This window comes from Megascapheus bottae, chromosome 6 (assembly GCF_031878675.1).
Source record: "Megascapheus bottae isolate mThoBot1 chromosome 6, mThoBot2.hap1, whole genome shotgun sequence".
NCBI lineage: Eukaryota > Metazoa > Chordata > Mammalia > Rodentia > Geomyidae > Megascapheus > Megascapheus bottae.
The window spans coordinates 79326797-79348242 of record NC_143514.1 but is presented as its reverse complement, the minus strand read 5'-3'; the positions used below and the strand labels follow the sequence as shown (position 1 = coordinate 79348242).

The window sequence follows — 21446 nt, the reverse complement described above, 5'->3', positions numbered from 1 at the left end:
GTTTCATTAAACCATACCTTAAGAAGGAAATGGCAGCCAGGCACAGTGGCTCATACCTATAATCCTAGCTACTCAGGAGGCTGAGATCTGAGGATCGAGGTTCAAAGCCAGACCAGGCACTAAAGACCCTGAGATTCTTATCTCCAATTAATCACTAGAAAATGGGAAGTGGGACTGTGGCTCAAGGGTGCAGCAGTAGCCTTGAGTTGAAGAGCTCAGAGGAAGCACCTAGACCCAGAGTTCAAGCCCCATGATTGACCTAAAAAAAAAAGGATGAGGAGGACGAAGAAGAAGAAATGGTAGGCTGGGAATGTGGTTTAGTGGTAGAGTGCTGACCTACATACCCTGGGTTCAATTCCTCAGTACCACATAAACAGTAGTGGTCCTGTGGATAGAGCACTAGCTTTGAGCAGAGAGGCTCAGGGAAAAGAGCCCAGGCCCTGATTTCAAGCCCCAGGACTAACAGCGGAAGGTGAGAGGAGGGGGGAGCAATAACCTAATCAGTTTTGTTTTTATTTTATTTTATTATTTATTTATTTGCCAGCCCTGGGCCTTGAGCTCAGGGCCTAATCACTGTCCTTGGGCTTTCTCAAGGCTACAGCTCTACCACTTGAGCCACAACATCATTTCTGGCCTTTTTCGATGTATGTGGTACCGAGGAATTAAACCCAGGTTCTCATGCATGCTAGGCAAGCACTCTACCACTAGGCCAAGCTCCTCGCCCCCTAACAAGTTTTTAAAGCAGTTTTCATTTTGCATTTAATCAGGTCATGCTTACATATGATGGACAGTAAGTATCTAACTAGGAAACCTCACAATCCTTCCTTCATACAGTGCCTTCCTTGACTTACTCTCCTGAAAAGACAAACACTAGAACTTGTGGGGAGGGGGAAGATGGGGGACAGAAGGGGTGGTTTTGGTTTGCTTTGCTTTGGCTTTTTGCTAGTACCAGGGTTTAAACTCAGGGCTTCAAACTTGCACAACTTTCATTGTTCAGCCAGTACTATTACCATGTGCACCACCCCTCCAACTTTTTTTTTTTTTAACCAGTCCTGGGTTTGAGCTGAGCCTGAGCACTGTCCTTGGATTTTCTCAAAGCTAGAACTCCACCACTTGAGCCTCAAAACCACTTCCAGCTTTTTTCTATGTATGTGGTACTGAGGAATCAAACCCAGGTCTTCGTGCAATGCTAGGCAAGCACTCTAATACTAGGCCAAACTCCCTGTCCCACTCCTCCAACGTTTTGCTGGTTAATTGAACCTTAATTCTCTGAATCTTGCTCCCCTAAGCAAAAAGGATTACATACATGAGCTACTGGTACTCAGGTAAAACAAGTATCTTCTTTTTTATTTTTAGGTTGGAGATCAACTCGAACTTGGTACCTGAGGATCATAGTTCAAAGCCAGGTAGCGCAGGAAAGTCTGTGATGTGAGACTCCTACCTCCAATTAACTACCAGAAAACTGGAATTGGAGCTGTGACTCAGAGTAGTACAATGCTCAATGACGGCCTCCAGGCCAAGTTCAAGCCCCATGGCAAACAACAATAACAATAATAACCCCCAATTCAAAAGTATTATTTATGACAACTATACAATTATATACAGTTGCTCTGTATGCTATGGTAAATGAATATGGAACGCAATAGATGAAAAGATAAAACTGTCCTATGTCTTGAGAAACTAAAGTTAACTGAGCCATGAGAAGAAAAGCTATCATTCAGCCAGGCACAGTGGCTCACCACTGTAGCCTCACCTCTAGCTACTCAAGAAGCTGAGATCTGAGGATCATGGTTCAAAACCAGCCCATGCACTAAAGAACTTGAGACTTTTATCTCTCCAATTAATCACTAGAAAGGAGGAAATGGGACTATGGCTCCAGGAGTAGGGTGGTAGCCTTGAACTAAAGGCTCAGGGACAACACCCAGGCCAAGTTCAAGCCCCACAACCCACAAAGAAGGAAGGAAGGAAGGAGGGAGGGAGGGAGGGAGGGAGGGAGAGAGGGAGGGAGAGAGGGGAGGGAAGGAGGGAAGGAGGAAGGGAGGAAGGGAAAAGCTATCACTCATTATCAGAAAAATTACAACATACCTACTGTAAGCACACATATAACCCACTATAAATGTTTCCTACTGTGTTAATAAGGCTGTTCAAGGATTCCACAAAGACCTTAAAATTCTCACTAATCTATGAAAATGAAGTCATTATACCATTAAAAATAAAGTGCTGGTCAGATAAAAACCTAGTCGCGAAAGTAGAGAGACAGCCAACCAACTGGGAAAAGATATTTACCAATAATACATCTGATAAATGCTTAATATCCAGTATCTACAGGGAACTCAAGAAAATAATCCCCCCCAAACCCAACAAACCATTCACTAAATGGGCAAGGGAACTAAAGAGAGACATATGAGAAAATGTTCATCATCCATGCAAATAAAAACAACCCTAAGATACCACCTTACCCCAACAAGAATGGCCAAGATTTTGAACTCAGACAATGACAGTTGCTGGCAGGGTTGTGGAGAAAAGGGAACCCTACTACACTGTTGGTGGGATTGTAAACTAGTTCAGCCACTCTGGAAAGCAGTGTGGAGGCTTCTTAAAGAACTGAAAATTGACCTTCCCTACAATCCTGCCATACCACTTCTGGGCATCTATCCTGAACATTATAACCCAAGATATGATAAGGACACCTGCTCTTTGCACTATTCACAATAGCCAGGCAATGGAAACAATCCAGATGCCCTACCGCAGATGAATGGATACAGAAAATGTGATAAATATATATATATATTTATATATATATACACAATGGAATTCTACTTAGCCAACAGACAAGATAAAATAATGGCATTTGAAGGGAAATGGATGAATCTAAAGCAAATCATATTGAGTGAGACAAGTCAAGACCAAAGGAACAAAGGTATCCTTAATATGTGGCTATTAGATCCAAACAGTACAAGAGTGAGGACTCAATATTTGCATATCCCAATGCTATGGACATGGTATTGGAAATATAAACATAACTACATAGACATAAAAACCTATGACTCGGGCCAGGAGTTTGGCCTAGTGGTTAAAGTGCTTGCCTAGCATGCATGAAGACCCGGGTTCGATTCCTCAGTACCACATACATAGGAAAAAAAAAAAGCCGGAAGTGATGCTGAGGCTCAAGTGGTAGAGCTCTAGCCTTGAGAAAGTCCAAGGACAGTGCTCAGGCCCTGAGCTCAAGCCCAGGACTGGCAAAAAAAAAAAAAAAAAAACCTATGACTCTAGGGCCGGGAGTTTGGCCTAGTGGTAGAGTGCTTGCCTAGCATGCACAAAGGCCCGGGTTCAATTCCTCAGTATCACATACATACAAAAAAGCCAGAAGTGGTGCTGAGGCTCAAGTGGTAGAGCTCTAGCCTTGAGAAAGTCCAAGGACAGTGCTCAGGCCCTGAGCTCAAGCCCAGGACTGGCAAAAAAAAAAAAAAAAAAAAAAAAAAACTATGACTCTATAGACATATTGTTTTATTTCATAAATTAATATGTACCTATGATATATAAACCCTTAACCTAATTTTGATTATGTTCTAAAAGCTAAGTGCCAGTGATTGTATATAGATTCCCTTATTGAACACCTGTTTATTAAACATGTCATTTGAAATATGATATAAAAATCAATGTAATAAATTCTTTAATAAAAAAAAAAAAGAAGAAAAGAAAGTGTTGGTAGGGTGGTAGCCTTGAGCTGAAGCGCTCAGGGACAACGCCCAGGCCAAGTTCAAGTCCTACGACTAACAAAAATAAATAAATAAAAATAAACTGCTAGGCCAGGAGCATGGTCTAGTGGTAGTGTGCTCGCCTAGCATGCAGGAAGCCCTGGGTTTGATTCCCCAGAACCACATACACAGAAAAAAGATAGAAGTGGTGCTGTGGCTCAAATAGCAGAGAGCTAGCCTTGAACAAAAAGTGCCCAAGGACAGTGCCCAGGCCCTGATTTCAAGCCCCAGGACTAGAAAAATAAAAATAAGGGGCGGGGAATTTGGCCTAGTGGTAGAGTGCTTGTCTAGCATGCACAAAAACCCGGGTTCTATTCCTTGGTACCACATACACAGAAAAAAGCCGGAAATGGTGCTGTGGCTCAAGTGGTAGAGCTGTAGCCTTGAGAAAGCCCAAGGACAGGGCTTAGGCCCTGAGTTCAAGGCCCAGGACTGGCCAAATAAATAAATAAATAAAAATAAACTGCTAAATAACTATGTATGGTTTATAAAGATAGAGCCCAGCCTAGTGGCAGAGTGCTTGCCTAGCATACACAAAGCCTTGGGTTCGATTCCTCAGTTCCACATACACAGAAAAAGCCTGAAGTGGCTCTGTAGCTCAAGTAGTAGAACACTAGCCTTGAGCACTGAGAGGTTCAGAGTCAGTACCCTGAGTTCAAGCGCTACGACTGGCAAAAAAATAATAATAATGCATTTTTTATTATTCATGGTAAGCGTGAGTAAAATCTTAACAAATATTGCTTTTGCTTGTCTCATGCTGGTCTTGATTTTTGAACTCAGGACCTGGGCACTGTCCCTGGACTTTTCTGTACAAGGCTCACACTCGACAGCTTTAGCCACAGCCCTACTTTCAACTTTTTTTGGTGGGTAACTGGAGAATAAGAGTCTCAGGGACTTTCCAGCTCAGGTAATCTTAGATTTCAGTCTCCTAAGTAGCTAGGATTATGAGCCACCAGTGCCCAACTAACATTTCTTACTATATCAATATTTTAATATAAACAAAGTGAACCTTTTTCTAGTTAACAAATAGTAAGAACTAAGTCTTTCACTGGGAATAGCAAACTTCTGTAATCCAACACTTTAGCCTAGAGGCTAACGCAGAAAGATCAAGAGTTCAAAGCCAGCATGGGATATATATAATACATACATACATACATACATACATACATACATACATACATATATACTAGGACTCTGTGGGGTAGGGAGAAGCTTCCTATGCACTAATTTCTTCTAGTGAGCTATCTATGTGACAGCATGATTTGGTTATAATAGATAGATATAGCAGAAGTGTTGTGTACAAATTCTACAAGGTACCCTCCTTTACAGGAGGGTGCCTAACTCTGGCCCTCTGCCAGTCTGTGAGAACACAGACCGCTGTGAGAAACTGGAGAGGCTCTCTAGGATAACAAGAAGCAAACTGCATGAAGAAGGCTGTGTCCCCTAATGAGCACAAAGGGCCCATACTGGCTCAGGACCACCTTACAGAAAAAGACAACTCTATCTTGTTTATACCATCATTTGCTTGCATTTCAACTTCTTACTGCTGGACCTAATCCTAACACAATACCAGGTACAATTATAAAGTACACGTTCTCACTAAATATTACTCCATGCATATTTACAAGGATTTTTTTTGGGGGGGGGGTCCACAGCTGAGACTCAAACTCAATTCCTGAAGCTTGCAAAGATTGATTGGTGCTCCACCAAATGAACCACAACTATAATCCCTACTTTTCTTTCTGATGCTAGAGATCAAACCATAATGTTATACATACTAAGCATAAACCCTTGAGGGTTTGGGGGTTTTTTGGGGTTTTTCTTGGTTTTTCCCAGTCCTGGGGCTTGAACTCAGGGCCTGAGCTTAGGCTTTCTCAAGGCTAGATAGAACTCTACCACTTGAGCAATAGAACGAACCACTTCTGCCTTTTTCTATGTACATGGTCTCGAGGAATCAAACCTGGATCTTCGTGCATGCTAGGCAAGTGCTCTACCACTAAGCCAAACTCTCAGCCCCTGACCTTGAGTTTTTTAAAAAGAATTATTTCAAGGATACTTGACAGGTAAAAATAAGAATAAGCCAGGTGCCGATGGCTCAAGCCTGTGATCCTAGCTACTCTGCAGTCTGAGATCTGAAGATCACGGTTCAAAACCAACCTAGGGAGAAAAGGCTGTAAGACTCTTACTGCCAAATAAACACCAGAAAACCAGAAATGGCTCATGACGTGGCTGTAAGTAAGTGGTAGAGCACTAGCACTGAGCAAAAGAGCTCAGGGACTAACTATGCCCAGGCCTCAAGTTCAAGCCCCATGACTGATTAAAAAATAAAAAAGGGCCGGGCATGGTGGGTCACACCTATAATCCTAGCTACTCAGTATGCTGAGATCTGAGGATCATGGTTCAAAGCCAGCCCAGCCACTAAAGAACATGAGACTCTTATCTCCAATTAACCACTAGAAAACCAAAAGTGGCGCTGTGGTTCAAGGGATAGGGCAGTCAGTAGCCTTGAGCTGAAAAGCTCAAGGTCAATGCCCAAGTCCAGAGTTCAAGTCCCACAACCAAGAAGAAATAAAAAAAAAATTTTTTAAACAGAAATTTAAAAACAAAAATAAGTAAAAACAAAATCAAAAGAAAATTTCACGGGAGTTTTTTTGTTTTTCTGAGGTTACAACTCGGGGCTTGTGCTTGCTAAGCAAGCACCACTTGAGGCATTTGCAAGCCCCTTACCACCATTTTAAATGAAAGATTAAATCTGAGGTAAGAACCAGAAGAAAACAGGTAATAAATAGTATGCCACCAAGGGCAGAAGGAGAAGATGAATAATGTGAGGCTCACTGTAAGAACCAGCAACAACCTTCCAATCAATGTAAGGCAATGTTTGAAGATAATTAAGCTGAAGGAAAAGCAGTTTCAATCTGCCATCTCTCTATCCTTTGAATACTGTGGTAGGCTTAAAATTAATTTACAAATTCTTTGAAGCAACTCCCATCAAGGTGGAAGTTAATTCCATTTTCTTTGAGTATGAGCTAGATTCTAACTAATGAGTTTATTCTAATACAATATGGTGAAAGTGATGAGACTAGGTCATAAAAGGCATGGAGATTCCCTCTGTCTGTCTTACATACACACACATACACACAACTTGTTGTATAGAAAGTCAAATGCCATGTTAAAGAATCACCTGAGTAAGCCCATGAAGAGGTCACATAGCCAGTAACTAAGACTTCTGTTCACAGTCAAGAGAGTGAGACTAGAAGTAAACCCTGGGGGCCCGCCACCCTTCAGATAGCTCAAGTTCAAGGAACACGGTGACTTTAATCTTAGGAAAGGCTACAGAGCTAGAACCATTTTAGTTAAGCTATTCCCAAATAACGAGAGATAATAAATACTGAGATATAATTATTGAGATAGTAAATGTTTGCTGGATTGGCACTCTTGTTTTAGGCAGTATGTATACAGCAATAAGTGATATAGCCTTAAAAGTCTTTTAATAGGCTGGGAGTTTGGCCTAGTGGTACAGTGCTTGCCTAGCATGCACGAAGACCGGGTTTGATTCCTTGGTACCATATACACAAAAAAAATGCCAGAAGTGGTGCTGTGGCTCAAGTGGTAGAGCTCTAGCCTTGAGAAAACCCAAGGACAAAGCTCAGGTCCTGAAGCCAAGCCCAGCACTGGCAAAAAAAAAAAAGTATTTTAATAAATATTAATTTCTAGAAAGCTTTTGTCAACTTTACAGATCTGAACAATTTAACCTAAGGATTTGTTGAAAGAGCCTTGCAAGTACTTATCAGTTGACTATAGTTTTCCAAAAATTAAGTGCTTAAACTTCAAATGTGAGTACAAGCAGTACAAAGTGGGGAAAAGAGAAAAGAAAAACACCAGACTCTAGGTGCTGGTAGCACACACCTATAATTCTAGCTAGGAGGCTGAGATCTGAAAAGGTTCAAAGCCTGTGAGACTCTCATCTCCAATTAACTAGCAAAAAACTGTAAGTAAAAGTGTGATTCAAGTGGTAGAGTTCTAGCCCTGGGTGAAAAAGCCCAGCAAGCACATGAGACCTGGACTTGATGCCGCAGCACTGGCACCAAAAGAAAAAAAAATAAAAACACCAGACAGGCTGAGATATGGAATAAAGGATAATAGACGAAACAATCAGATAAAACGCCAGGGAAACATGTATAAAAAGGGAAAAGCAGTCAGTTTATAGTACAGAGTGCTAGTCCTGAGCAAAAAAAAAAATCCTCAGGGACAGTGCCTAAATTATGAGTTCAAGCCCCAGGACTGGCACAAGAAGGGAAGGAAGGGGAAGTAGGAGGAAAAAGGAAAAGAAAAAAGGAAAGTGGAGGAAGGGAAAAACAAGTGCAAGAGAATGATCTCACCCAAAAAGTGCCAGGTGCAGTGGTTCACACCTGTAATACCAGCTACTCAGGAGGCTGAGATCTGAGGATCACGAGTTCAAAGCCAGCCCGGGCACTAAAGAACCTGAGATTCTTATCTCCAATTAATCTCTAGTAAAGGGGAAGTGGGGCTGTGGCTCTAGGGGTAGGGCAGTAGCCTTGAGCTGAAGAGCTCAGGGACAACACGCAGGCCCAGAGTTCAAGCCCCACAACCCCCTCACCAAAAAAAAAAAGAGATCAAATGTGACCACTAGTTATGACTATGTAGTTGTTTGTTTTTTCTGCTTTTTTTTTTTGTTGTTGTTTTTGTTTTGTTTTGTTTTGTTTTCCCCAGTCCTGGACTAGAGCTCAGGGCCTAAGCACTGTCCTTGGACTTTCTCAAGGCTAGAACTCTACCACTTGAGCCTCAGCACCACTTCCAGCTTTTTTTCCATGTATGTGGTTCTTAAAGCAAATAAGCTGTAGAAAACACAATGTCCATACCAGAGGGCAGGGGAAATAAAGAGGGGAAAAAGTGTTAGTATACGAGGAGATTGGCAGAGGTCATGGGACTCACATGCCCCATCCACTCCTTCAGCTCTGAGTACTGAGTATGAGGTAGTCAGAATCCAGCTTGGAGGTAGCAAGTAGAGAGGTGATGGACAGCTTGTCAGGTGGTCTACTCCACTCCTTGAATCAACAATGCTAATAACTAATATCGGATCTCTCTTGGAAATTTTTTTTTTTTTTTGGCCAGTCCTGGGCTTGAGCTCAGGGACTGAGCTCTGTCCTTGGGCTTTCTCAAGGCTAGAGCTCTACCACCTGAGCCTCAGCACCACTTCCAGCTTTTTCCTATGTACGTGGTACCGAGGAATCCGAACCCAGGTCTTCCTGTATGCTAGGCAAGCACTCTACCACTAGGCCGAACTCCCGGCCCCTCTCTTGGAAATTTTTAATTAAAGACACACAGAGTCCTGGAGGCAGACATAGAAGGGGAGGCCTGAAGACACAAGCAAAGGCAGAACAACCGACTTAACAGTAGACCAGGTGGGCCAGCTCTGGGTATTCACTGCTCTACACAGGAAAGGACATTCTTCCTTCAGTAAGACACTTACATTCCATGACTGCTGAGTCAAACCAACCTTGTAAAATGGCTTGTCTGGTAGAGTAGAATATGCCTTCAGTCATGTTCTGGAACTACACAGAAAGGAAGGAGAGGGGAAGGAGAATTGTGTGAGAGGGCACTAGGAGGAACACTAGTTCTGAGCTTCAGGAGCCTCCAGGAACTAGGGGTATACAAGCTCAACTGCAGCACAGTGCTTGCCTAGCATGCTTAGAGGCACCCAACCAAGTTCCATGCTAGCACAAGAAAATAAAATGAGGAGCACCACCTAAAATATACCTGGACATTTTCATATCTCAAACATCTGTTTAAATCAATAGCCATGGCACATGCATCCCATTAGTCAGCAAGAGAAGTCTTCTCAAGCATAGCCAGGCTCTTGCCGGGGGGATGGTTTTCACTCCAGGCGGCTCACACATGCACACACATGCCTGCATTCCTGCCTGCCCTCTCACCACACACATGCAGTGCCTAGGGAAGGGGGTCAGTAATCAGGGTCATGTAGAGGCGCCAGTGGATGTGCACATACATGCCCTGCTAAGCACATGTTGTGATGGGTACTTCCAGCTCAGACTCCATCTACAAACACTGCATAGCTATTCTAGCTCACAAGCTGTCTTTCAGTCCAGACCAAGGCAACAAGATTACCACTGTCCCTTTAGAATGGTGTCTTTATTGCTACCCATAGCCCTGGTACTAGGGTACACTGCCAAGGAGGCAAAAACTATTTGGTCACAAAAGCTGGGTGGAGTCCACATTCCCAATAGTTTTCTAGTGTTAATGAGAACATGCTAAACCACACTTTCTGTTCTTCAAGGGAAGACTGAGCTTCCAAGTTTATTTCTTCCCATATTTTCTCAAAACTTCAAATGCTTTGAAGATTTTTTTTTTTTTTTTTGTGGTCAGGTTGGGGCTTGAACTCTGGGCCTGGGTGCTGCCCTGGGCTCTTCAGCTCAAGGCTAGCACTCCACCACTTGAGCCACAGCATCACTTCAGGCTTTTTCTGTGTATATGGTAACAAGGAATTGAACCCAGGGCTTCGTACATGTTAGGCAAGCACATTACCACTAAGTCACACTTCTGGCCCTGAAGACTTTCTATTCTTGTATCCCAAACACCCCACCCAAAGATCTTTGAAAATCACATGAAGAAGCCAAGTGCTGGTGGCTCACACCTGCAATCCTGGCTACACATGAAACTGAGAGCTAAAGATCCAAGTTCAAAGCCATCTTGGGCAGGAAAATCCTTGAGACTCTTACTTCCAATTAAACACCAGAAAACAGAAGTAACTCTGTGGCTCACGTGGTAGAGTGAGAATCTTGAGCTGAATGGCTCAGTTGACAAATGGCCAGGTCCATGACCAACCAAAAAAAAAAAAAAAAAAAAAAAAAAAATCACATGAGCTGTAAAGGTGTCTTTAGTGGTAGAGTGCTTGCCTAGCATGCATAAAGCCCTGGGTTGAATTCCTCAGTACCATCAACAGAAAAAGCAAGAAATGGTGCTGTGGCTCAAATGGTAGAGCACTAGCCTTGAGCACAAAATGGCTCAGAAATAGAGTCCAAGCCTTAAGACTGGCCAAAAAAAAAAAAAACACACACTAGTTTAAACATAGTAGAAGACCATGACTCCAACCTTCTGATGCAAAAACTTAAGACTAGCCAGGTGCTAGTGGCACAGACATGTAAATCCTACTCAGGAGGCTGAGATTTGTAGATTATCAGCACAGAAAGATGAATCCTCAAAACTCCCATGTCCAAATAACCAGCAAAATGCTGAAAATGGAGGCATGGCTGAAGTGGTAGAGTGCGAGCCATGAATGGGAAAAGCAAGCTTCAGTACCAGTCTACACACACACACACACACACACACACACACGCACACACACATTATCTGCCCTAATTACATGATGTGAGGACAAGAATTGTATCTACTATTACTTAGCACACCAAGTTAGTTAGTTACATAATTCCAATCCTAACTCCAAACTGGTAAATAAATTTAATATATGTGATGCTTAAATCATTATCATTGAATATTCAATAAAATTACAACATGAGCAAGTTAGGTGTCAGAGGCTTGTCCCAATAATTCTATCTATTCAAAAGGCTGAGATATAGAGGATCAAAGTTCAAGGGCAATTGCAACCGAAATGTTCTTGAGCCCTGCGCTGTGACTCAGGCCTGTAAAACTAGCTACTCAGAAGGCTGAGAAAGCCAGCTGGGGCACTGAAGTGCCTGAGACTCTTATCTCCAATTAACCACTAGAAAACTGGAAGTGGCGCTGTGTCTCAAGGGGTAGAGAAGTAGCCTTGAGCTTAGGAGCTCAAGGACAGTGTCTGGGCCCAGAGTTCAAGCCCCATGACTGACACAAAAGAAAAAAAAGTTATTTCTTTTTTAACATAATCAACAAAAGACTGGACTGGAGGGATGACTTAAGTGGTAGATTACCAGCCTAGCAAGCACAGACTGCATTCAAACTCCAGTACAGCACCCCCCCTCAAAAAAAAGCATAAACAATCTAATAGTTTTATAACATGTTTAAATACATATTTTTCTATTCATCTGGGAAACACTAGAACCCTGTTAGGGAAAGAACCCTGTTAGGGAAAAAAACTAAGCACAAGCTAACAAACCTAACAAAACCATACTTAAATAAGAAAAGCAATGCCTCAAAGGTGGAATAATTATCAGACTATTAATAATTAACAATTACTTAGAACTCAAGAGTAATCCCTGCTGGACTCTGGTGGCTCACATCTGAAATCCTAGCTGAGATGATTTCTAGAGAATGGTGGCTTTAAATAAAATAAAAACAACTTTATAATCAACCAGAGCACAGTGTTATCAGAACCTGATTATATAAAACAATAGTATATTGTTTCAGGGTGTGTATGTGTCTGTGTGTGTGTGTGTGTGTGTGTGTGCCTGTGTGTAAAATAAAGTTCACAGCTAGGTCACACTAATGACTCACTTAAACATCTGAATTTTCTGCTATCTTAACCTTTAAATCAACTGCAAAAGTAGCTGCCAAAAGCAGTTAGTAGGAAAGCATAATATTCCCAAAAGAACTAAGTATATACAATTTATTTTACTTAGTAATGTTTTTTTGATTACTGAGATTTAAACAAGATGTTAAAAGATTCAAAACCAATTTTAAGTAATGGCTGCTTACAAAAACCATAATAATGTTCAACACATACATGTTTTTAGAAAGACAAAGATCATATACTTCCACGTGTGTACTTTTTAATGGCACCTGACATATTTCTGTTCAGATCTGCTCCATATTACATACAATTATTGTGGAACTTACCAGTTATTATTGAGGTTTCTATTATGTCTGTGAGTGCCAGGCTTGAGCTCAGGGCCTGGATGCTGTCTGAGCTTTTTTAACTCAAGACTGGTGCTCTGCCACTAGAGCCACAGTTCCACTTCTGGCTTTTTGGTAGCTACGATTTCAAGCATAGGCCACAACTGCCTGTCTACCAGGTGTTTTTTTTTTTCTTTGTTTTTTTGTTTTTTGCCAGTCCTGGGCTTGAACTCAGGGCCTGATCACTTTTTGCTCAAGCCTAGCACTCCACCACTTGAACTACAGTGCCATTTCCAGCTTTTTCTCAGTATGTGGTTCTGAGGAATTGAACCCATGCTAGGAGAGCAGTCTATCATTAAAATATGCTCCTGGCCCCCAAGGCATTTTTTTTTAAACTTTGTTCACCAATCTATAAATCAAACCTGAAAAAGTAGCTGTTGGCCTAAGGCAAGGCAAAAGCGAGTGTCTGTCTAGCAAATACAAGGCCCTAGGATCAAACTGTAGTACTACACCCCCCCCCCAAAAAAAAGTAACTAGAATTTTATTTCTTGATTTGGATTACTATTTAAGCTGAAATGGGTTCTCAATGACTATTCTAGCTTCCTTGCCAAAAAAAAAGTTACTGGCAACAAATGTTGCACTGAAACTATCTGATTCTACTCCCACTTAAGTAATATAGGTGGGCATTAGTGGTTCACTCCTGTAATCATGGTTCCAAGTCAGCTCAGGTGGGAAAGTCCATGAGACTCTCATCTCCAGAAAATTGGAAGTGATGCTATGGTTTAAAGTGGTAAAGCTCTAGCCTTGAGCAAAAAATTGTTGAGGGACAGCACCCAGGCCCCAAGCTCAAGTCCCAAGACCCCTAAAAAGTAAGTAAATAATACATTTGAGCTGACGCCTTCCCTTGAGAACGATGCCCAACTTTACATGTTATGCTTCTATTTTTTATGTTTTTGGGGGGAGGACTGAGGTTCAAACTCAGAGCCTTGACCTTGTTAGATACTCTCTATCACATGAGCCACACCCCAGCCCAGTATTCAAGTTTTGGAAATAAGGTGATTCCAACATTATATCTAGCCCAATGTGGATGGTTCATGTCAGTAATCTTATTACTCAGAAAGCTCAGATCTTGAAGACCCAAGTTCAAAGCCTACCTGAGCAGAAAGTTAGACATTCTATCACCAAGGTAATAAGCGCAAGGCAGGGCTAAAAGTGTGGCTCAAGTAAGAAAGCACTTGCCTAGCAAGCAAGCAGACCAAACCCACAGGCCTTGAGTTGATCCCAACTACTGGCAAAAAAGGAAAAAGAAATCACATTCCTAGGTACATCTAGGAATAAACAGAGGATGTTTATTCTACAAGTACAAATCTCTAGCTGTTCATTACATTAAAACAATAGGGACAGGTTAGAGTCTGTGATAACAAAATCCTTCCAGGCATTTATCCAGAGTATCTCTGAGCTCACTTGGTAATCCTAGCTACACCGAAGGTTGAGATTTGAGGATCATGGTGTGAAGCCAACTAAGGGCAGGAAAGTCTATGCAACTCTCACCTCCAATTAACCTCCAGAAAACTGGAAGAAGTGCTGTGGCTCAATGTGCTTGAGTGCTAGCCTTGAGCAAAAGAAGCTCAGGGACAGTGACCAGGCCCTAAGCTCAAGACCCAGACCAGAAACTCATCAGCCCTTTTCTACATTAATGTGTTCAGACACTCTAGCCCTTTATTTAAAAAATATATTGTATATATGAATATATATGCATATACATGTATATATATATATATAAAATCCACAAGCCAACCTTCTCAGACCTATCTAATCAACAAGCCATCCTTCTCAGACCTATTTGTATTTATGTTGATATGACTACTGAAAACATTTCTTCAATGCAACACTAGGATATATATATATATATGCAAAAGTGATGATTTTATTAAGGTTTCCCATCCAATTCCCCCCATCCCTCTACCTGGTTCTTAAACACAATCTGTATCCAGTGCTAGGTTCTAACTTTCTATATGTTAAGTTTGACTTTTTTAAGGGCATTAAAACTTTTCACAAGACTGTTAGGACATATAGTTTCCAACAGCTAGAATGTAAACAATCCCCTTATTTAATTTACTATTTCAAGGCACACTATATTTCTCTTAAAAGATAGAAAATGTCAAGTCAAAAGAGTTCTCTGAAGTCACAATGTGCAAATACCTCTGATAACAGAACAAATTAATGTCAAGACACAGCCAATAACATAATAAAGCCATGATGCAACCGTGTCTGTCAAAGGGCAGCTGCATTAGCAGCTGTGGAAGTGGCATTTGCAGAAAGGCCCTGCAACTGCCTTTCAAAGAAAATCATTAAACCTCAGCCGTTAATCCCCTCCCCCATCCTCTTCCTCTGAATTCATCAAAGCAATTAACCAGTAGAAGGTGCTATTCAGCAGCTACAAGCATTCATTCACAGCAACCTTCATCCTGAGCTTCATCCAGAACTAGGTTTACCCCAGATGGACTCTTAGTAATGTCCAGTGATCTGAGAGCCTCTACACTAGTCCCTCAAAACAGAGAAACAGATTCTTTCTTAAAACCCCTACTTAATAAAACAACTACCACATTCATAGTTTGGCCGTCAGGATGCTGCCTGTGACCTACTGGATCATGAATAACACACATACACATACACATACACATACACACACACACACACACACACACACACACAATCGCTTTGCTAAATATTAGCCTCAAACACAATCTTTATAATTTTAAGTGAGACAACATATTTCTACTTAGAAAAGAAGACATTCACCACAGTAAGAGCCAAATGAACAATTAATTCACTGTTCCCAACCAAGTCAGGGGCAAAGAGGAACATGAAAGCACTGAGAGTAGAATGTAAGGCCACCACATATAGTTTATCTTTACATACAAGAAAGAGAGAGGGGGGGCAGGCAGGCAGGCGAAAGCGGGGTTGTAAGGGGGGAAAAGGGAGACAGAAGAATCTCTGATCGTCTGTCAGAGTGTCCTTTAGTTTCCCACATACTCTTCTGCCTACAAGATTGCAAAAAAGGCCAGACACGATAGGAGAAAGAAAGCTGAAAAAGAAAAGCACCTCCCTTCCCCCATCTTCTCTCCCAAAAAGAGCTGTGTTTGTCTGTGCAAACCTAGTCCCAAATATGGGAGAGAATGAATGTGTGTAGGAAAGAACAATGAGCCCTCAGCCTGGTAGTGTGTGTGTGTGTGTGTGTGTGTGTGTTTCTTTTCCCTTCACCTCTACAACAACAAAGCTGGAAGCCAGCTTCCACTCAGACTGTGCCATCAAAATCAAAACTGGTTTATAATTTATTTGCTTGTTGGTTTCCGTTCACTGTAAATCTATGGAAGGAAATATCTACCTAAAGATGATTTTATTATTGTATAGATCCATCCTCTCACCCCTCCCCCAACAGACTGAGACTAAAAGAAACCAGTGTATAACAGACAAAAAGATCTCCCTTTAAATAGAAAGCAATTATAAAAAATGCTCCAAATTTAAATATGCACTGCACTAGTTTGTAAGAACACTAAATGAATGTCTTGTAATTCACCAAGTTCACCCTTTTTTTTTTTTACTAAGTTATCTTTCTGGTGTTTAAAAAAAAAATGCTTTGGAGATGGCTATTTCAGGATTCCTACAAAACTACTTTCTAAAAATGTACCTTAAAATAGCAGCACATACTGAAACATTTAAAGCACCCAGTTTCTCAAGGACACATTTTGCTTAAATCAGTGTTTGAAGTCTGTAATCCAACAAAATTGTAAGCAAACCTTGGAAAAGAGACAGAGAAAAATGACAATTCCAACAATGAATCATTTTGTTTTCCTTTCAACAACTTTGCAAGCAATCAGTTTCAAAGGAAACCTGCAAAACTCCCCTCATACACACACGTCCCCAACACATACACACCCAATTCTAGATAAAAGTATCTTCTCTCCTTCACCTTAAAAGAAGAAGAAGAAAAAATAGAAGCCACTCTCCAACAGCAGAACTAAAAACCTAAAACCCAATATGAGAATTCTAATCCGAGTGATCTGGCGAGGAAGGTTCCTAATTTTGTAATCACACCCAGAAGTACGGACTGAAAACACAAAGGGAGACTCTTCCCCTAATGGGAAAAAAAATGATACTTTAATCAGGGTCCATCCCCCAGGACCCCCAAATTAATTCATAGACATTCCAGCAATGGGTAGCCTGACTCCTGGACTTCCTTCTTCGCCTCCTGCCCGCCCCCCGCACAGTTCAGCCAATTATTTGGGGACAGGAAAGAGTTTGAAGCAGAGCTTGAGGCAGCAGTGGAGAGCAAGAGTGGCCCCAAGGCACGGAGGGCAGTGGGGTCGGTCACCTGGCCCTTCATCAGCTGCCACCCGCCGCCCCGCCTCGCGGGACCGCCCTGCGTGTCGGCGGCCCCACAGCCGCCAGCTCTCGCGCTCTCTCTCTCGAGGACCAGCCGGGACCAGTGACGGCTTTGGGGGCCGAGCCCCCGGTCCGCCCGGCCCCCCGCGCCCAGGACGGCGGGGTGGACGAGCGAGCGGCCCCGCACGCACGCAGGCACGCACCGCGGGGCCGGAGACTTACCTTCCCCCGAGGCGCTACACCATCCAGGCGCGGGGCGGGCGGCCGGCTCCGGGGAAAGTGGCGGGGACGGGGCGGAGGCCGCGGGGCAGCGGGCTGAGGGGAGGGGCGGCAGGGGCTTCCCGGCCGTGACCCCGGCTGAACCTGGGCTCCCGCCGCCTCCGGTCGCTCGGGCCAAGCCTTTAGAGGCGGGCGCCCGCGACCATGTCTGCTTTGGGCTCTCCTGTGGGGCTTTTTTCCCGGGGCTCCCTGAGGAGGACGGTGATTTTTTTTTTCCCCCTCAACTAGGAGAGAAAAATGAGGCAAGATAACGTGGGGAGCGCGAGAAGGAAGGGGGAGGAGGGGAGGAGGAGGCGAGACCCAGGCCCGGCGGGGCGAGCGTCTCGGGGAGGCGTGCGGGAGGACGACGAGGCTCCGGAGCGCGGGGCGGCTCGCGAGCGTCTGCGGGAGCAGCGGCACCTCCGCGATGGTGGCGGAGCCGCGGCGGAGCGGGTACGCCGACCCGCCACCCACTCCCCGCTCGGGTCCAGCCCACCTCGCAGTATCACGCCCCGCCATTGGGGAAAGCGCGAATGACGCAGACGGAGCGGAGGCCAGTGGGAGGCGGTGGGCGTGGAAAGGGGCGTGGTTTCTTCCCCCCCCCCCGCCCCTTCCCTCCCCCCAGTCTCTTTTTCCTAGACGCCGAGGGGAGACCGTGGAGAGGCCGGGCCTCCGTGCTCAGGCCGGGGCGGAGGGCGCGCGCCTGGGGCCTCGGCGCGGACCGCGGGGCTGGGTTCCCGCCCGGGGCGCGTCTTTGTGCACATGGAGCGGCCCCTTCGCGCCTCAGGTGGCGCTGGGGCGGGTGCGGCGGCCGCGCTGGCCGGCGGGGACGGTCGCTGGTACTAAAGGGGTTCCCCTCGCTCTTGTCATTACCGCGGTCCTAATTTGTGTTTTGTTCTGTTTTGAAGCGTTTAAAGGTGCAGATTTATTTCCCTGGGGGCTGCGGAGTTGAGTGGGTTGGAACCATTCTGATGGATAATCCATATCACTTTTTTTTTTAAATAACATGTTGACAAAAGCTGGATTAAATTGTGCTGCTTCTTTGAAGAGAGTAATTTAAAAAAAAAAAAGCTCATAAAGGAATAAAGGGACCATAACCACAACTACCAAGAGTATTTTAGAAAGGACATATAAGTTTGAAAGGAAAAAAAAAATATTTAAAAAGGAGAAAGCCAATAGCCACTGTCCTCAAAAACTGGCAATCAGTTTCTTCCCTGGCCACAAGCTCCTGTACTATGTATATATGTAATTTATAGGACTGAGGGGTTTGGAGTTTTTAATGGTAATTACCAGTTTTTGAAATGCATACCATGTTTTGAATTCTTTCACAGACCCTGGCTTGAATCCAGAGTGAATCATGAATCTATTGTTGGTGTGGTGTTAATATTCTATAAAGACTTACTGGTGTCCTTAAACCATAAGCTTTTCCTCGGAGGAGGTAAGATCTGTATACAATAGAATAATTAAAGGATAGAGCATAGCTCACAATAATTTGCTGTCTTTGAAATAAAGTGCTCTTTTTCTCTTCAGAACGTCAATCAGATTATAATTTCTGCATCCAATAGTTCCTTTTAGGAATAGTTTGGACAAAGAGATGTTCTTGAACTATGACCCAACAGAACTAAAATCAAATAGGTCTTCTTACTAGTTACCTTTCTGACAAGAATACTATGCACTTTGTTACAATTCCTCCATCTATGAAATGGGGAAGCTAATTTATGCTTCCTTTTGTATACAGTCATAAAAACTGAATTTTGACAACATTAGAAATTCAGGGGGCTGAGAGTTTGGCCTGGTAATAGAGTGTTTGCTTAGCATGCACGAAGACCCGGGTTAGATTCCTGGGTACTATATATGTAGAAAAAGCTGGTAGTTGGCCAGGAGTTTGGCCTAGTGGTTAAAGTGCTTGCCTAGCATGCATGAAGACCCGGGTTCAATTCCTCGATACCACATACATAGAAAAAAGCTGGAAATGGTGCTGAGGCTCAAGTGGTAGAGCTCTAGCCTTGAGAAAGTCCAAGGACAGTGCTCAGGCCCTGAACTCAAGCCCAGGACTGGCAAAAAAAAAAGAAAAAAAAAAGAAAAAGCTGGTAGCTGTGCTATGACTCAGGTGGTCTTGAAAAAGCCCAAGGACAGTGCTCAGGCCCTGAGTTCAAGCCCTAGGACTGGCAAAAAAAAAAAAACGAGAAAAAAGAAAAGAAAAATTCAGTAAACTGCTTTCAATACTGTAAGTATAGATTGAACTACTTGACATAAGTTTGAAAATAATGATGAATAAAGGATATATAACTTAGCTGCTTTTAGTTTCTGTCTATCATAATCAGCTTGATCACAGGCACTATTTCTAATTAGAGCTTAGCTGTGGACCAGGCAAATGGACAACTCTTTCAGGGGATGCCCAGATCCCACCATTACCTTTCAGCAGGACAGGGAAAGGCTTTCAAAATTAGAGAACAGGGCTGGGAGTTTGGCCTAGTGGTAGAGTGCTTGCCTAGCATGCATGAAGGCCCAGGTTCGAGTCCTCTGTACCACATACATTGAAAAAAGCCAGAAGTGGTCCTGTAGCTCAAGTAATAGAGCTCTAGCCTTGAGAAAGCCCAAGGACAGTGCTCAGGCCCTGAGCTCGAGGCCCAGGACTGGCAAAAATAAAAAATGAAATAGTTACAGCTTATCCATTTGCGACCATACTAGTTAATAATAAAAGACACACGGGCCGGGAGTTTGGCCTGGTGGTAGAGTGCTCGCCTAGCATGCACGAAGACCCGTGTTCAATTCCTCAGTACCACATATATAGAAAAAAGCCAGAAGTGGTGCTGAGATTCAAGTGGTAGAGTGCTAGCCTTGAGAAAGCCCAAGGACAGTACTCAGGCCCTGAGTTCAAGGCCCAGGACTGGCAAAAAAAAAAATAAAATAAAATAAAATAAAAGACACACACACACAGGGCTGGGTGATGGTAGCTCATGTCTGTAATCCCAGCTCCTTAAGAGGCTGAGATGTGAATATCATAGTTCAAAAACAGCCCGGATACAAATTTTCATGAGATACTTATCTCCCAATTAACCACCAGAAAACAAAGTGGAGCTGTGACTCAAAGTGATAAAACACTAACCTTGAACAAAAGAGCACAGGGATATGGCTGGGAGTTTGGCCCTACTATGCACGAAGACCCAGGTTCTAGTCCTTGGTACAACATACATAGAAAAAAGCTGGAAGTGGTGCTGAGGCTCAACTATTAGAGCACTAGCCTTGAGAAAGCCAGAGAATAGTGCTCAGACCTTGAGTTCAAGGCCCAGGACTGGCAACCAGGTGCTGGTGGCTCACACTTGTAATCCTAGTAACTACAGAGGCTGAGATCTGAAGCTCAGGGTCCAAAGCCATCCTAGACAGAAAAATCTGTGAAAATATTATCTCCAAATAACCACCAACAAAACAGAAGTGGGGCTGTGACTCAAAGTGTTAGAGTGCTAGTCTTCTTTTTTTTTTTAAAAAAAAAAGGTAAATATATGTTTTATTTTATTTATTTATTTATTTATTGCCAGTCCTGGGCTTGAGCTCAGGGCCTGAGCACTGTCCTTAGACTTTCTCAAGGCTAGAGCTCTACCACTTGAGCCTCAGCACCACTTCTGGCTTTTTGCTATGTATGTGGTACCAAGGAATCGAACCCGGGTCTTCATGCATGCTAGGCAAGCACTTTAACCACTTGGCCAAACTCCCGGCCTAGAGTGCTAGTCTTATATGGTAAAAGCTCAGGGACAGTGCCCAGGCCCTGAGTTCAATCCCCAAAACTGACCCCCCCACAAAAAAAAAAAGAAACTTGTTTGCTAAGGTTCATAACTAACAGAAGTTCCTTTCTGTTTTCAGATTCAGTAATCAAAGTAATTCCCATCTTGTAAAGCTTGCTGCAAAGAATAAGGAAGGATTTTCTAATTTCATAATGGACAATAAAAATCCCACTAGATATTTGACCTCTTTAACCTTCAGCAGGTTGTTTAACTTCCTTAAGTCCCAATTCCTTGACCTTTAAAATGAAGATAATAATATACCTCACTGGCTGTTGTCAGGACTAAGTGGGCTAAAAAATATAAGGGGTTGGACATGGCACTTGGGCCCTAATAAGCTTTCATTCAGTAGTTTAATGGTTGTTACAGTTAAGGTTATTGTTACATTATCAGCTTCTGAGACCCATGCAAGTAAGTCTCATTGGCTTTATGGCTGAAGCACAATTTTTGCGTAGGT

The 21446-nt window shown here is 43.1% G+C and overlaps 1 protein-coding gene across 4 annotated transcripts in view; it reads right to left on the bottom strand.

Annotated features, from left to right (window-relative positions):
- The window catches only part of Rere (arginine-glutamic acid dipeptide repeats), a 391456-nt gene extending 373902 nt beyond the window's left edge, over positions 1-17554 (bottom strand). For all 4 annotated transcript variants that reach the window (XM_090335897.1, XM_090335904.1, XM_090335906.1 and 1 more), the window contains exon 1: positions 17175-17554. The gene's annotated coding sequence lies outside the window, so the exon portion shown is untranslated. The remainder of the gene's footprint in view (positions 1-17174) is intronic.
- Positions 17555-21446: the final 3892 nt, after the last annotated feature.